General features: G+C 44.2%; 1 long non-coding RNA gene across 1 annotated transcript in view; it reads right to left on the bottom strand.

The window, feature by feature from the left end:
- Positions 1–18407, bottom strand: part of LOC308535748 — a 1003266-nt gene that overhangs the window by 542063 nt on the left and 442796 nt on the right. The window lies entirely within an intron of this gene.

Genomic DNA, 18407 nt, shown 5'->3' with positions numbered 1-18407 from the left:
CCTTCTTCTCTGAAATCAATAACAAAATGTTTAAAAAAGAAAGAATGGACCTCGAGCCATCTTGACAAATGGACCCCTTGCCTCCATGATTCTCTCTCATCATTGATGGTTCTATCTCTCTCTCCCTCTCCCTTCCTCTCTGACATCAATAAAAATATTTTACAAATAATAAATGTAAACCTTTCAGGTCCACAGACTTCAACATGTTTAATTCATCTCATACCAACATTGTTTCTCTCCCTGACATACCTAAGCCCCTGAGTAAAATATACTTCTGTCAAATTTACTTTTACTTTGTTACAGGCCCGTTTATCTACAATTGAATTGATTACCCGCCAATTCTCCCCTTAGGAATGCAGAAAACTGATTGAGCGGGTGGTTTTCATGTGTTAATTGGATTCTGAGTATAAAGACACATCTTACTTTTTCATTTGGAGGACATATGAGAAAAGGTATTTTTTCAAATTAAAATCCCAACTCATTCTCCTTACAATGAAGCTTTTGGGTATTCCTGTAAACTTGGGAGTCTCTAGCTATGAATCTATAATAATTTCTCTTCACTGTTTTCTAAGTTTCTTTACAGACAGGGCTGATAAGAAGGACACAAATAAAGTCAACCACCGACCGCTTGGATTATAAATAAAGTATGCAATTCCCTTTAGACTCATTTAACCCGATGCCAAATCAACTGATCCACTCAGTCACTCGCTCAAATTAGCACACTGGATCAAGGAGTAATTTGGTTTTAGAGAGATAAAAACTATACTTCCCTTTGAAATGAACATTGGTTATAATCCCACCAAAACATTTGACTTCATTCCAGTAGCAGGGGCAGAAGATGGGAGGGACATACGCATATTAGAGGTTTAGGGTTATGAATGCGAAATACATGAGTGAGAGTGTGTGTGAAATCGTTATTCATTGCCTGGGATCTGTAATGTTTCATACAAGACTTCAGTGTCATGAGAAGCCTAGAAGGAAAGTGAAGAGTCAACATAAAATAATACATTCATCTTCATAATACATTCATCCCTCGAGGAAGTTGTTAAGTCAAATACTACACTCCTTTCAAAATATATAGAATGCTGATTTTAAAATAACTCAATTCAATGTCAAGAAATGATGTGCTCTGATTTCAGTATCTTTTGGAAAGTAAACCTTGAGTGAAATTTAGCAGGGTTCCCCCCCCCCCTACTTCTGTGAGAACTGCTTGTACAAATTTGTAATCCAGTTACCACATCAAAGTGACTGATGTGTGCTTTGGTCCAACCATTCTCTCTGCCTTCCTGTTAGCTTAGAAAAGTTCCTTATGCTCAAAGACTTGCTTTAGGAATATTTTCAAATGTCTTCTTTCATAGCGGAGGGATTTGCGAAGGTCGATTTCAGGGTTTTTACATTCTCCCCAGCCTTCAAAGAGGACTTCTTTCCATTTCAGGGGTCTTGACTGAATTGCCTGTCCAGTACTATTAACATACTATAATCAGAGGCTGGCTTCATTGGGTTACAAGAGAACACCATGGATTCTAAAAAGAGCCTTTAGAAGATGGAGGTACAGAGGGATGCAGAGATACAGGTTACCTTCTGACCCACTTGCCTTCCCATTGATGTGCGGATCCTTCGCTTTATGTAGCTCAGCGCTTTGACACACAAGCGTCCAATTATTTCCCGTTTAGACAGAGTGGTCAGCACCTCCGCTTCCCGACCCTGAGCACGGGTGTCCCACGTTTCAAAAGGAAGAAGAATATGTTTCAAAGGAATGAGAAGAGGCTTGTAGGTGTCTGACTCCTTTCCTTCTTCTCCCACAGATTATAGGAGCTTCCATTCTGACCAGGCCGGTCGATCGGAATAGAAAGAAAGTTTGACGCTGAAACATGGCACGGGTGTTACGGGGTCTTGGAGAATGGCTAGGGCAGGGGTCGGCAAACTCATTAGTCAACAGAGCCAAATATCAACAGTACAACGATGGAAATTTCTTTTGAGAGCCACATTTTTTAAACTTAAACTGTATAGGTAGGTACACTGTTATTAACTTAATTAGGGTGCTCCTTAATTAGGGTACTCCTAAGCTTGTCTTTGCTAAAAATGTCCTCAATCTGATGGAGGTACGTTCGCTGAGGTCGACCCCTTCCAACTCTCCCATCCACACTCGTCTTGTATACTTGTTTCATCTGTCTCCTTCCGTCCATCCTCTCTGTATGTCCACACCTTTCTCCATCCTTGACACTGCATCTTCTTTCACTCCACAGCGTTCCCTAAAATTAACTTAATAAACTTTACTTCAAGTTTTAAGTCAACTTTGCACTGTACGTGCGTGCCCGCACGTGGTATTTTGTGGAAGAGCCACACTCAAGGGGCCAAAGAGCCGCAGGTGGCTCGTGAGCCGCGGTTTGCCGACCACTGGGCTAGGGCAATGGGCATCCTCAATCCCTTCCTCCCTCTGATATCTCACGCCTGGCAAACATCACATCCTATTGACTTCATCTCAGAAACAGAATTCGAATTTCCTTCCAACTCTTCAATGCCACTGAATTTGCCCAGACATTTCAATCATAATTCTTTTCAGAGTGTGTGGTTGGTCTAGTTGGTCGGTGTTTCCATAGTTCATATCGGCTTTGTTAGGGTCGCCAAAGGAGGAACATACGAGGTCAAAGTGGTCAGGAATTATAAATGTATTAGGTCATCTGGATACCAGATGGGCTGAGCCCCAAAATGGCGCCAGCACCCCAAAGACGGGGAGTCGGAGGTCTTTAAAGGACTCTAGGTGGGCTTTTTCTGGGCGGAGAATTCTCTGTGCAGGTCCGGATCCTGGGAAAGTCCGGAGGGGAGAGAGAATGATCTAAGCAAGTGGAATGTGGTCTAAATAAGAGGAATGTCCATTGTGAAGTGGCCTGAAGGTCAGTTGCTGGGGGAGGGGTATCGGTTCAATTATTTGATCAGACCTAACAAGTTCGGCTTGACTAGCCAAGCCAATTTTACCTGACCACCATGCCTGGCTTGCAGGAGCTAATATGTTTAGCTCTGTAGAGTATGGTGTGAAAATTTTAGTCTGGTTGTCAGATTTGAGTCTATTCACGGAGGAGTTCAAATTTTATCGAAACCTATATTTTAATGGTCCAATTAGCAAAAATCATAATATTTTCACGTAAGTAGCTTGCATACCATCGTGCTGTGTCTTATGAGTCCTCCCCACGGAGTAGTGGAAAAGTTCAAGTATGCTTAAGGGAGAGATTTAGTGGTCTTCTACGGGACTGCGCTACTATCTCAGAAAATGCTCTTTGATTTAGAACTGACAGCTCAAGTGTGATGATAAATTATAGAGTAAATCATGATGGGCAAGGGGAATAAATATTATACCGGAGGGTTTGCGAGACATTCTGTGGACACAGGAGGGCTTTAAATCAGCTAGTCTGCTTACTTTCTGTTCTCTGTAGGATATTGGCCAACGCGATGGGTTTTTGATGGGGTAACATCTTAGATGAAAAATTAGATTGCATCACTCTTGCTACTCAAAAAGATCACTTCAATTTTAAGAAGTTTGAAATACTTATTTAAGATAAATCAACTTTTCAAGCCTTGGGAAAGTTAAGGGATGCAAATTAACCCAGTCGTTAACATTCAAAGAATATAATGTGCTAAAGGAGATGCCTTAGGCCTGTGGTGGGCAAACTGCGGCTCGAGAGCCACATGCGGCTCTTTGGCCCCTTGAGTGTGGCTCTCCCACAAAATACCACATGCGGGCGCGCACGTACAGTGCGATTGAAACTTTGTGGCCCATGCGCAGAAGTCGATATTTTGTGGAAGAGCCACACTCAAGGGGCCAAAGAGCCGCATGTGGCTCGCGAGCCGCCGTTTGCCGACCACGGCCTTAGGCTGTCCAAACGCAGAGGAATCACAGGTGCTCTCTTGGGCACATAGAGAACTCAATGGGAGCTACAACTCTATGGGGCTTGGGGAGTAGATGCCCATGTGGATGAGCCCATGCAAAACCACCACTGTTGCCTCAAGGTCATGAGAGCGTTGGGCAGGGAAAGAAGGCTGAATGACAAGCACAGACAAGGTCATCCAATGATTCTTTTGTTAGCTTGATGCTTAATTTTTGCTCTTTTTTTTCAGCTTTATGGAGTTATAATTGATGCATTCTGTATATTCAAGGTGTCCACTGTGTTGATTTGCAAAATGATCACCACCGGATGTCAGTTCACACCGCCATCCCGTCACCATTTCTTGGTTTGTGGGGAGAACATTCGAGATCTACTTTCTTAGCGATGTTTTTGGCCAAGGCTAGCTCTTAGGCATCCTGGGGAAGGGGTACTGGGGTATGTATTTCCTCCTTAACCAAGAAGAGGAGAGTATAATCCAGCATTGGGGGTTCAACAGAAAGGGCGGAAGAGCAGAGAGCATCGCTAGGTCTGTGAACTTCCAGCTGTAGCGCCTTGGGCAAGGCGTTTCATCTTGTTGGCCCTTACTTTTCACCCTCTGTACATTTCAAACAGTATGCTCATTCTGCCTCACAATGTGAAAAATAAAATAAGATGATTTGGGGGAAAATAAAATACAAATTAAGTCAAACATAGGAAGGAAAATAGTTTTCATCTTCATTGATTGCCTTGTATTCATTTCGGCAGCATACAGGATCCACCCAAACTACCCAACTCCTAAAAGATATTTCACAATAACAGATAATAACAGATTGTCTAGCATTTAAAGAACCAGCAAAGGAAATCAATAGGCTTGGAACCTATTAATTTGTAAATGCTAACCTCTAACCTTACTATTCAGATGACCTGGAGGACTTATTAAATCGAAGTTTTTAAAACTGAAAATGGGATAGTAACATGTGCCCCTTAGAATCACGCTGGGTATCCGAAATAATATATTTCATACTTATCGGTAGTTTCCACTGAATAAGTGTTTATTATTTTTGTTATTATTATCACTCTGCCTGAACATTCTCAAGTGCAAGAATGAAACTCACCCCTGAGGCGTTTATGTGAACCCCTTACAAAGTAAACTGAGCGTGTCTGTATGTGTTTGTCCATCCCCAAAGCACTGCCCTCAGACAATTCATGACTCATGTACCCAGATTTTGTGGAGGGTTTTTTAACTCTAGGGCAGCCGTGGGAAAACTACGGCCCGCGGGCCGGATCCGGCCCGTTTGAAATGAATAAAACTATTGAAAAAAAAGACAGTACCCTTTTATGTAATGATGTTTACTTTGAATTTATATTAGTTCACACAAACACTCCATCCATGCTTTTGTTCTGGCCCTCCGGTCCAGTTTAAGAACCCATTGTGGCCCTCGAGTCAAAAAGTTTGCCCACCCCTGCTCTAGGGCCTAGTACAGGGCCCTGCTCATAGTAGGACCGCAATAATGATCCATAAATCAAGATACTGGTAGCCTCGGCCGATATGAATGAGCTGCCATTTTACCCCACTGCAAAATAAGCCCATTAGAGATCTCCTCCAATGAAATGTTTGAAGAATCTGTATATTACTCTTCAGAATTCTGATATAAGTACTGGGATAAAACCTCTAAGACTTGGAAGGGAACAAAGAATGGCCCAAAAATGATCAATGCCAGATGACCAGGTTCTCATCAATACACATAGTTTTATAGACCTTGACTCTGAAAAGTACACCTTCCTCCTGAATAAACAAAATACTGTAAGTTAGAAGAGTATTTTTTTAAACAAACTAATACCAAGTCATGAATGATATGGACTCTGTGATGGGATGAGTCAGAGAGGTACTTTGGGATCAAAGTTATGGAACTGATCTTTTATTTATTTGTGTATTTATTTTATTCTTTTATACAAAATGAGTTTCTGGGACTTAAGACATACCACAAATTTAAAAGGCATGCAAACTCCTCTCCTCTTTCTCACATATTCTTTTAAAGTTTGTAAGAAACACTTTTCTTAAAAAAAAAAAAATATGTTTTCATTGATTTTAGAGAGAGAGGAAGGGAGAAGGAGAGAGAGGGAAACATCGATTGGAGAAACATTGATTGGCTGCATCCCGCCTGTATGTACCCCAACCCTGGGGATCAAACCCGCAACCTGGGCATGGACCCTGACTGGGAATCGAACTGGTGATCTTTTGGTGCATGGGATGACCCTCAACCAACTGAGCCACACCAGCCAGAGCAGAAACATATTTCAAATGCATGGTATGGTCCCCAGACGTATCTATCATAATAAAAGAGTAATATGCTAATTAGACAGACATCTTTCCTTCCAGACAGAGCCATGGTGGGCAGAGGCCGAGGCAGGGGCAGCAGCAGGGGCCAAGGCCCTTGCATGAATTTCGTGCATCAGGCCTCTAGTTCATCTACTAATGCCGTGTGCCCAACATGTCCCTGGTTAAGAGCCTAAAAGGCTGGGATGAGGTTTTACTTATAGGCTCTGCCGTGACATTGACTTGATTTTGACTAAAAGCTTTTCTTTGTAGACATTTTCTATGACTGCGGAACTTGAGAAGCATCAGCCCTGGGTAGTTGCTGTTTACTGGCTGTGCTGTGGTGATGCTGTGAAAAGAGGCTAATTGTTACACCATATATCCTCTTTAGAAAGATAAACAAATGGGCATATTCCGTGGCCTCAATAACAATGATAACTATACCTTTTTTGAATAAAGGATTTATGTTTTCTTAGAGACAAAAGCCAAAATATGAATTCTAGAGTTCTTTTTAGGGGCATAAATACTCATATTTGCATATCAATTCTATTCCTATAGAGTGCTCTATTAAGAACTTTTACACATATTCTCATTCATATATTTAGTGTTTCAGCACCATTTTAGGACAACTTTATTTGTTCTATTTTAGATATAATAATGACACAGAGTGAGTACATAAATTGCCCAAGAAAACTCAATTAGCAAGTGGGAGAGGTGAATGACCATGTAAATGTTCTGGCCCCAAGAATACGTGGGACCCTTCCATTCTTAAAATCAGCGAAGTCGTTGCTCACAGCTAAATTCTTTGTCTTCCTTGACAGTTAAGTCGGAACTGAACTAAGACATGAAACCTGTGGGTATGAGTTCGAGGGTGGCCCTTGTTCCTCCCATGGCCAGGTCCCCTGTGCTGCTCCACCAGCATCCGTTGTTTTGAGTAGAATGCTGTAAATTCATGTTAAAAGTTTGCATTTCCTACAGAAAAAAGCACATTCCCTCTCACTGGCTAAATTACTGAACCGGGAGGCAACCAACAGGTTAAGCTGTTGACTTAGGAAAATTGGCCATGATTTTGCTTCCTACTAGGGATATTATGAGTTGCTGGAACTCCACGTAGTGGATGTAACAGGCAACAAAATCCCTTAACCAGCAATGACGCCGTTGTCTGCCAACATAAACAGTACCCCTAAGGCAGCACTGAAAGATGCTGTTATCAGAAGCAGGCCAGACAGACATGAAACCCAACAGGAGAAATATATTCTGGAGAGACGGAATTGCCACATCGGTGAGTCACGGTCTTCTGATCTCATTGTGAAATGGCACAGTGACTCAGAGCTGCCGGGACATCGAGCTCCGAACTGGATTTAGCTTTCCAACATCTACTGTCACTGGGGGCCTCGCCCTGCTCGCATGGTGATGCGTCTGAAAACCAAACCCACCTTTTTTTTTGTCTTTTGCCCCTGCCATTCATCCTCCATGGAACCCAGGAAGTTCAGTTAAAAATTAAAATGAGTGTATGTCGCTCTTCTGCCCGCAACCCTCCAGGGTCGCCCATCACACTCAGAGCATATTCCAGACCCAGCTGATCGGGACCTGCCTACTAGTATTAACCCACCCGCCGTATTCACCAGCCCTTGCTCCTTCAGATGAACCACTTGTTCCGATCCATGGCCCACGCACTTTCTGAGCAGCACTTCAAAACGTACGAAGAACTGGAAAACTGGGTCTCTGAATGGTCTGCCTCAAAACAAGAAAAGTTCTATCGGGACGGTCTCCACAACTTCCCTGAAAGATGGGGGGAAAGTGTGGCTAGCGATGGACATGACTTTGAATAAAGCACTTTTGATGTTTCTCTTGAAATGATCGTGTGTTTTTTTTAATGACAAAATCCGCATTATTAACCGGTACACCTAGTACTCTGACTTCCTATTTCCTGCTCCCGTTCTAGCTCATGGGCCTCTCTGGTCTGCAACCAATCAAGCTGGTTCCCACTCCTGTGACCTGGGCATTGAGTGCTTCCTCCGTCAGGAACACCAGCCACCTTCTCCCCACCCCTTCCTTTCTACTTACACCTCATCTCCAGTTAAACAGCAGCTCCCAGAGGGAACGTTGCTAACCATTCTACCAAAAACATCCTCCGGCCAGCCAGCATGGCTCAGTGGTTGAGCATCGACCTGTGAACCAGGAGGTCACAGTTCAGTCCTAGTCAGGGCACAGGCCCGGGTTGCTGGCTCCATCCCCAGTGTGGGGCGTGCAGGAGGCAGCCCATCAATGATTCTCTCTCCTCATGGATGTTTCTCTCTCTCTCTCCCACTTCCTTCCTCTCTGAAATCAATAAAAATATATATTTTTTAAAAATCCTCCAACTAATACTTCAATACATATAACTTTCATCGTAGGATTTATCACCCTTTGATAAATAATAGAATAATTGAAGTTATTCTATTTGGGAACGTACACACGCATATACTCATTTGTGTTTTGGTCTCCATACTCCGTGTATGTCCTCAGGGAAGGGAGCACATCTATCAGGATTAAGCCTGCACTCCCCGCCTTCAGAACCAGCACAAAGAATGAGAAGTGATGGACAGCAAAAGCTGGTCAGACTGATGCAGGAGCCCGTGGGTTATTAGAAGACCAAAGGGAGGCTCGGGGGCCCTCCAGAACCCTGATGCCTTGGACAGACCGCGTGTCTCCCACCTCAGCATGGGAACGTTTACCTTGCCACCCATTAGAAGGAATTCCATTCTACCTCCACTTCTCCTGTGTCATTCCTGAAGAAGCCAACACCCCCAGGTCATCCATCAATGCCAAACTCTCATTCCTGGCATTATCCAATAGGACTCAAGCTTCCAACTTTCCTCAGCATTCCCAACTCTTTCTCTGAGCCTTTTGGAATATATGACCCATCGTGAGTAAAACTCCATTGATGTATAGAGGTAGATTCTCTGCGCTTACCTGATTCACTATCGCTTTCTTACCCTCTACTTCTGTTAAAATTCCCGGTAATGCCAATATCGAGATACCGTGTCAAGGTCAATATACCTTGGCCCCCTGGTTCCTTAAGCAGCTCACTTCCAAGGATCTTGTTGTATGTCTGTCTCCCACGATGAGGTTATCCCTTACTCCCTGTCATCAGCAACTATTTATACATCTCATCTTTTTCTTTTTAATTTTTTTAAAATTTTTTTTATTGATTTCAGAGTGGAAAGGAGAAGGAAAGAGAGAGAAACATCCATGATGAGAGAGAATCATGGATCGGCTGCCTCCTGCACACCCCTCACTGGGGATGGAGCCCACAACCAGGGCATGTGCCCTGACCGGGAATCGAACCGGGACCTCCTGGTTCATAGGTCGATGCTCAACCACGGAACCATGCCAACCGGGCTCCATTATCTTTAGTCAATGCCTCTGATCCCTCCTTCTCACTTCTCCTAACCCAGAGCCTTCTCCAATGCCTCAAACTTGCCCCGGTCTACTGTGCACCCCACCTCGCTCCTCTCTTTCTTCTTTATCCATCCTACCTGGGACAGTGCAACACCGTGGTTCTCAGAGTGTGGGCCTCTGAGCGGCAGCATGGCTCTCACCAAGGAAAATCCATGGGCCCCACACCATCTATTGATTCAGAATCTCCAGGAAACAGTGTGTTAACAAGCTCTCCGGCTGATTCTTTGTTGTTGTTGTTGTGTTAATCCTCACCCGAAGACATTTTCCCACTGATTTTTAGAGCAAGTGGAAGGAAGAGGGTGAGACAGAGAGAAACATGGATGTGAGAGAGGCACACGTCGATTGGTTGCCTCCTGCACGCACCCCAAGCAGGGCCGGGGATCCTGCAACCAAGGTACGTGCCCTTGACCAGAATCCAACCAGGACACTTCCGTCCATGGGCTGACGCTCTATCCACCGAGCCCAACCAGCCAGGCCTCTCCAGCTGATCCTGACGCACATATAAGTCTGAGGATCACGGGTGTGACGTAATCACTTTCTAGGTTCCTTAATTCCATGCTCCTCCTTCCCTTCACATATGCACCAGAAAAATGCCCAACCATGTGAAATCCAACTCTGAGATAATCCAGAGCCCACTCTGGCTGCTCCACGCGGCTGGAGGACTCACTACCAGGACGATGGGCCACGTTCAGTGGTCATGACCTAGGGCGGCTGGCGGTGCTGACTCAGTCACCTCTCCCTCTGCCTCGTCTCCTCTGTCCCCTTGTGTCCGCAGACCTCCAACACACCCCTCTCCTTTACTCTCAACCAGCGATGTCGTTTCCTCCGTCAATGAGAGAACAGAAATGATCGGAACTTCCGTAAGCTTACTAGCTACATGTGCCACCAGTAGACGTACGTTTTCCTGCCTGCCTTTCGGGGATGAGCCAGCCCTCTGATTACCTTTGATCCTGTGCCCTTTAAGAGCAACTCAACAAGCATGGACTTTGGCAACTGTCCCCTCACTCGCCAGCGGTATTGAAAAGTCACTGTTTCAGACAATGGGGTGGTGAGGGCCTAAGGCGGGGGGCGGGGCGGGCTGGAGGGGGCCAATGAGGGGGGTAAACAGTGCATATGTAATACTTTCAACAATAAAGAATTATTAAAAAATAAAATCAAATAAAAATTGTTAAAACAGAAAAAAAAAACATAAAAGTTACTGTTTCATTCAGCTCACTTTTTCTTTCTTTTTTTTTTTTTTTTAAATAGCAAAATCCCAGCTCCCTGTCAGCTCTCAATGAAGGAAGCAGTGCGTTGATTTCTTCTCCGGTGCAAGTTTCTTAATCTAGGTAACAGCTCAACGATATTTTCCCAGTAGCACAGCTGTGACATCAGATAAATATATTCCTACACAAAATATGATGCTTCCATTAAGATAGTGTACACAGATCTACCCAAACTGCTAGGCAAGACCTTAAAGTTCAGAGACTTCTTTCAAAAATATGAATAGTAAACAAATAAAGAGACAAACCTGAAGGAAAAGCAACGAACTCACATAGCTGATGGTTCAAAAGTTATTTCCACCAACACCATCCAATGAAACATATATTCAAGGATTCAAGAGGGTTAATACTGGTGCCAAAAAAAAATCAAAGAATTTAGTCAAGACAGTGGGGGGTGAGCGGGGAAAATCTGTTGACTGAAGGAGTGACCTGTACACAAATCGAGGTAAAATTCATCAAAATCAAATACGAGAAAGATTATAATTATAATATTAGCTTTTATTTCCTTTCAGTTTCTTTTCATCCCCCTTTCTCACTACCCCCTCAGGCATTAATCACCAATCTGAACTCACCAATCAATTTCCACCATTGGAAAGAGTGGACGCTTTGGCACACCTTAAGACTCATTTTTAAAATCACCTAAGTTGACAGCTTTGTTCTGGAGTATAACTAACCACACGATGCAGGTCTTCTCAAGGGAGGTCCATGTACTCAGTGAACACTGCACACCAGCTTGGTGGCAAGGTAGGTGAGGCATCAAAGTTTATCTTAGAAAGAGAAGCCATTTCTTTTTTTTTTTTATCCTCACCTAAGAATATGCTTATTCATTTTATTTTTTTTAACATTTTATTGATGTTTTTACAGAGAGGAAGGGAGAGGGATAGAGAGTTAGAAACATCGATGAGAGAGAAACATCCATCAGCTGCCTTCTGCACACACACCACTGGGGATGTGCCCGCAACCAAGGTACATGCCCTTGACTGGAATCGAACCTGGGACCTTTCAGTCCGCAGGCCGACGCTCTATCCACTGAGCCAAACCGGTTAGGGCTGCTTATTCATTTTCGATAGAGAGGGAGGGAGAAAGAGATAGATAGAGATAGATAGAGATAGAGATAGAGATGGAGATGGAGATGATAGAGATAGAGATAGAGATAGAGATAGAGATAGAGATAGAGATAGAGATAGAGATAGAGAGATAGAAATATCAATGTGAGAAATACCAATAGGATGCCTCTCACACCCTCCCTCCCCGACTGGGGATTGAACCCACAACCTTTTGGTATTTGAGACAAGGCTCCAATCAACTGAGCCGCCCCGGCCAGGGCAGGAGCCATTTCTCTTTAGTCCAGCCATGGGCAAACTACGGCCCGCGAGCCAGATCCGGCCCGTTTGAAATGAATAAAACTATTGAAAAAAAAGACCGTACCCTTTTATGTCATGATGTTTACTTTGAATTTATATTAGTTCACACAAACACTCCATCCATGCTTTTGTTCCGGCCCTCCGGTCCAGTTTAAGAACCCATAGTGGCCCTCGAGTCAAAAAGTTTGCCCACCCCTGCTTTAGTCTGTAGGATTCTGATGACTCTAGTACTTGCGATGACCTCTTTGTGTTATTATTGCAGGTGATAGAAATCCCAGCTCCCTGTCAGCTCTCAGACCAAATCACCCCAAATGATCCCCGTGGTAATCTTTCCTTTTTTGGTTAGAGCAGTGGTTCTCAACCTTCCTAATGCCACGACCCTTTAATACAGTTCCTCATGTTGTGGTGACCCCCAATTTCATTGTTACAAATTGAACATAATGAAAGCATAGTGATTCATCACAAAAACAATATGTAATTGTATATGTGTTTTCCGATGGTCTTAGGCAACCCCTGTGAAAGGGTCGTTCGATCCCCAAAGGGGTGGCGACCCACAGGTTGAGAACCGCTGGGTTAGCGCGTCCTGGGTTCGATTCCCCATCAGGGCACATACAAGAATCAACCAATGAATGCATTGCTAAATGGAACAAGAACTCGATGTTTCTTTCTCTCTCTCTCTCTCTCTCTCTCTCTCTCTCTCTCTCTCTCTCTCTCTCCTTTCCTCTCTTTCTCTCCCTAAAATCAATCAATTGAAAAAAATAAAGATGGTTTATAGGTGCAGCTACCTTCACTGGCTGGCTTTTTGGGAAGCCAGTAAGGCACAACTGGCCAAGGAGTCCCTCATTTTAACTCATCACTGTGCGAAGGACAGGCCTGCGTGCAGTCACTGTCGCTCACGGAGAGATCGGGCCGCCAGGGAACCAGGAGTGCGTACGGCAGGGAACACAGCACGGGGCAGGCCGCCCGCACGCTCCCAGCCAAGGCAGCCTATCTCAGTGCAAAGTGGGTCATCTCGGGAAATATAAAAGCATCACTCCTCCCTCCGAGATTCGGTGGGGGGAAAAGAAAAAAAAAAAAAGTAATTACTTCTTCCACCAAGCAGGATTCTTTTCAATCACCTTCATTTTCGTCCCCGGGAAATGAAAAGAGGTTTATATTAAAAAGGCATTTCCTCTGACTCCGTGTCCTTGAGCCAAACAAAAAGATGTAAACCCAGCCCTCCCTGCGGCTTTGAGGGGAGCGGGGCTGCCATCTCTCCTTGTGAGCGGCGGCCCATTTAAATAAGGAGATGGGGGCCCCTCTTTCCGATCAGCCCCATTGTTTTACTTGTCAGCAATAGCACTTGAGCTGAAATGGCCCAGGCGCCCGCTCATTTAGTAATTATTGACACGGCGCGGAGCGGGCACAGACAGCAAACAGAAGGAACCGCGCCGGAGAAATGAAATCGGACGTGTTCGGATCGCGGTGCGATAATGGGGGGGATCGTCTGCAGCTTGGAGGGGGGCCGAGACACCTTTTTCCATCTTCCTGACACATTTATAATTTATGCTTTGTAATAGTTCCAAATATTTTAGGACACGGGACTTTGCTGGAGAACCTGGCCGGAATGAATGAGAATCACGGCGTACATGGCTTCTCTTTAAAGTGACAGCCCCCGCCTCTCCAGCCTGCCTCTGCTCATGCTCTTACCCCTTCTCCTGTTTAGGTCGCATTTCTATTTATTGTCTTCTGAGCTCTTAAAAAGATCTTTGTTGCCAGGTTAGGTGATGCACAACCCATGGAGTTACATGTCTGGGTGGTGTCTTTATTAATCTTTTAAATCTGGAGCTTTGGCTTAGTTCTAAGAACTTCCCTAAAGTTTGATAAGCATGGATTTGAATGGCTCGTTTTTTAAAAGATGTATTTTCATTGATTTCAGAGAGGAAGGGAGAGGGAGAGAGAGAGAGAGAGAAACATCAATGAGAGAGAACCATTGATCGGCTGCCTCCTGCACGCCCCCTACTGGGGATCGAGCCTGCAACCCAGGGATGTGCCCTGACTGGGAATTGAACCCGGGAATCTTTAGTCCACAGGCCAAAGGTTTATCTCACTGAGATAACTTGCCAGGGCTGAATGGCTCATCTTTTTTTTTTTAAAAAAAAATACATTTTATTAATTTTTACAGAGAGGAAGGGAGAGGGATAGAGAGTTAGAAACATGGATGAGAGAGAAACATCCATCAGCTGCCTTCTGCAAGCCCCCTACTGGGGATGTGCCCGCAACCAAGGTACATGCCCGTGACCAGAATCGAATCCGGGACCCTTCAGTCCGCAGGCTGACGCTCTATCCACTGAGCCAAACCGGTCAGGATTGAATGGCTCATCTTTTTAAAAATGGTGCATATTTGTGCACTGATGCAACTGTGCTAGAATAATGCATGTGAGTGTGATGACAATGCACATAGGTAATGATAAACTGGCATACAAATTAGAAAATTAACTGCTAGAACAGCGGTTCTCAACCTGTGAGTCACGACCTCTTTGGGGGTCCAACGACCCTTTCACAGGGGTCACCTACGACCATCGGAAAACACATATATAATTACGTATTGTTTTTGTGATGAATCACTATGCTTTAATTATGTTTAATTTGTAACAATGAAAATACATCCTGCATATCAGATATTTACATGACGATTCATAACAGTAGCAACATGACAGTTATGAAGTAGCAACGAAAATAATTTTATGGTTGGGGGTCACCACAACATGAGGAACTGTATTAAAGGGCCAGAAGGTTGAGAACCACTGTGCTAGAAGAACATAAAAATTGACTCTGAGAAAACACAGTGTATCTTTTCATAACCCTGATATTGGAAGGAGAGAAGGACACCTTTTATTTGGGGCAAACACATTACATTTCATTTACTATTTTATAATGATTATGTATCAGAACCTAACTGGTCAGTGCGAGCAGGTAAAGACTTTATGGCATCAAAAAACATGTGGCAAGAAAGTTGCACGGTATTACATTTTTCCTAATGGATCCTGTAGTCAAATCCCCACAGTGTTAAAAAGAACTGGAAACTTGGATTGTAAAACATAGTATTACTCGCTTTTAAAACACTTCACCGAAAGGGGTTTACATACACAGGTGGTCAAAGTATAGAAGACAGCCGGCCGCTGTGGCTCAGTGGTTGAGCATCAAGAACTAGGAGGTCCCAGTTGATTCCCAGTCAGGGCACATGCCTGGGTTTTGGGCTCAATCCCCAGTAGGGGGCGGGCAGGAGGCAGCTGATCGATGTTTCTCTCTCATTGCTGTTTCTAACTCTCTATCCCTCTCTCTTCCTCTCTGTAAAAAATCAATAAAGTATATTTTTTAAAAATGAAAGAATAGAAGGAAAATACCTTTATAAAAAATGTATTTTTCATATTTTTCATATTTTTCCTTGGAGTAAACTGGCGCTCAGAGGGGAGGTTCCTAATGTTGCCCAAAGTCATGGCTATGGTCTTGGTGATTATTGCCTCCTTACCTCTCTGGTTCCTGAGCCAACGTGCTCAAACACTACACTATTTTGCTCTTTCTAATGCTCTTTTCATCTTTGCCGGGAGCCAGTTCCAGCATGTCATAATTGCAAGAGTTTCACCCAAAGGTTGATGGAACCTGGGGACTCAACAAGGGCTGAGTCACCTATGTTGTCACCTGTTGGGAATGGCTGAGGGCATTTCCCCAAACCTGGAAAGGGATGATTGTTTGCTGCCAGACAGCTCAGGGCGTCTTAATCTACATGTTATTGCCTCCTACTGGCCAAACACCTGAACAGCCGTAGGCTAATTCTCCCCAATCTGACAATGCCTCTGTATAGGAAACCCTACCCTTTGAAGTGTATATCTCTGCCTTGCCTCAGGACAATTTGTGTTAATAAAAAACATGGGGTCCTGAGAGGAGGGGATCTTAGTTCCTTTTAGCTAAGCTCCTCTGCCCCCCAAATGCCTTTCAAAATTATGCTTCGTCTCTGGACTCTTTAAGTTACACACAGCCTTTCTCCAGATTCCTGAACCCTTCTGAATGCCGGAACAAGAACCCTGGCACATCTTCATCCTTCTAGTTTTCTATAGTTAACATCATTACTATAAAGATTAAACAAAACATAGACAATTTAAAAAGAGGACTCAGCACGGCTGGTGTGGCTCAGTGGTTGAGCCAAGTTGACCTATGAACCAGGAGGTCACAGTTCAATTCCAGGTCAGGGCACATGCCCGGGTTGCAGCCTCGATCCCCAGTAGGGGGCGTGCAGGAGGCAGCCAATCGATGATTCCCTCTCATCATTGATGTTTCTATCTCTCTCCCTCTCCCTTCCTCTCTGAAATCAATAAAAATACATTTTTTTTAAAAGAGGACTCAGCAGAGCATGAATTTAGACAACGGGTCACACCATGTTTTCCAGCTCTTGCCTCGCTCCCTGGACTATGAGTATCATTATTTTCCCTTGGCCTCCACAATTTTAGAAACTCCATCGTGTGTCTAACTATGACAAAACCGGGGAAAGCGTTCAATGGCTAGAGTACAAAATCAATGAGGAGCTACCATGGATGAACACACCAAGGATGTGACTGAGAACATCTGAGACAAGCACCTGCCCTTTCCAAAAGGAAAAGGTTACCAGCTACGTATTTTCTTGGAAGAATCACGACATAATCGCACACAGATCATCTTAAAGTTCACATTCCGGTGAAAAATGCATGCTCAAGGTTCCTTTTAGGTTGCATCACAAAATAACCCCCGTCCTGCGTCTGTGTTGGCGGGCAGTCGAGTGAGGACCCGCACAGGCAGAGAATACTCTTGGTTTCGTTTGTCTACACTGCAATGTGGATACATTTCTGAGCTGGACTGTGTTCTCGCTGTCGTCAGAACAGTCTATAAAATATATATATATATATATATATATATATATATATATATATACACATATATATACATATATATATACACACACACACACACACACACACACACACATATATAATTTCAGAGAGGAAGGGAGAGAGAGAGAGAGAGGGAGAGAGAGAGAAACATCAATGATGAGAGACAGTCATTGATCAGCTGCCTCCTGCACGCCCTACACTGGGGACTCAGCCCGCACCCCCAGCATGTGCCCTGACTGGGAATCAAACCCATGACCTTCTGGTTCATAGGTAGGGTCCATTGATCTATGCTGACGGGGCGTGTGCTCTCTCCTTTAGAATAACGTCCCTTCTCCTCACCTCCCAATCCTATCCTATATAATAAAAGTCTAATATGCAAATTGACCAAATGGCAGAATGACCCATGGAATGACTGGTCGCTATGACGTGCACTGACCAGCAGGGGGCAGATACTCAGGCTGGCCAAGGTGGGTACCAGCAGCCGCCCCGCCCCCCCCCACCCCGCCCTGATCGCCCCACAGATCAGCCCTGATCACCGGCTAGGCCTAGGGACCCTACCTATGCACGAATTTTGTGCACCGGGCCTCTAGTATCACTATAACACCGCATCAGATATTTAGAAATATTTTATTTAATGCCACCTGATTTTATCGTTTCTGTATCTGTTTCCTAACTGAGCCCACATTTCAGGGCGACACGTAGAACATGGCTTTGTTACTGAAGTGGGAACAAAAGCTGTGGTGGAGGAGCATATTAAAACGTTCAGAAAATCCTAAACTGAAATCTGTTTCCTAAGCCACCAGCTGTCACCTCCTCTCCTGGCTACCAGAACGGTGTCCAGACCATGGTCCTTACTCTATGCTCTCTCTGATGTTTTGTTTTATTTTTTTTAAAGGATCTCCTGGAAAAATACCACATTAACTCACTCACTTATGGATAATAAAGAACATTATAACCTGCTGAACAAAAAGATACATACAGAGGCAGAGAACAGACTGTCAAAGTACAGCGGGAAGGCTGGGGAGTATTGGGGGGCGGGGGGTAAGAGATCAACCAAAGGACTTGTATGCATGCATATAAGCATAACCAATGGACACAAGACACTGGGGGGGGGGGGTGTAGGCATGTGCCCGGGGGTAGGGGAGGCCTGGGGAAGGTCAGTTGGGGGGGGGGGGAGGAGAGGAGACATATGTACCTCTGTGTAATACCTTAAAGAATAAAATAAATTTTTAAAAAAAGGATTTACTGGAGAAATA

This window comes from Myotis nattereri, assembly GCF_964212035.1.
Source record: "Myotis nattereri genome assembly, chromosome: 21".
In the NCBI taxonomy this organism is placed as follows: Eukaryota; Metazoa; Chordata; class Mammalia; order Chiroptera; family Vespertilionidae; genus Myotis; species Myotis nattereri.
Note: the sequence above shows the minus strand (reverse complement) of the source record. Positions and strands in the feature narration are given on the sequence as shown.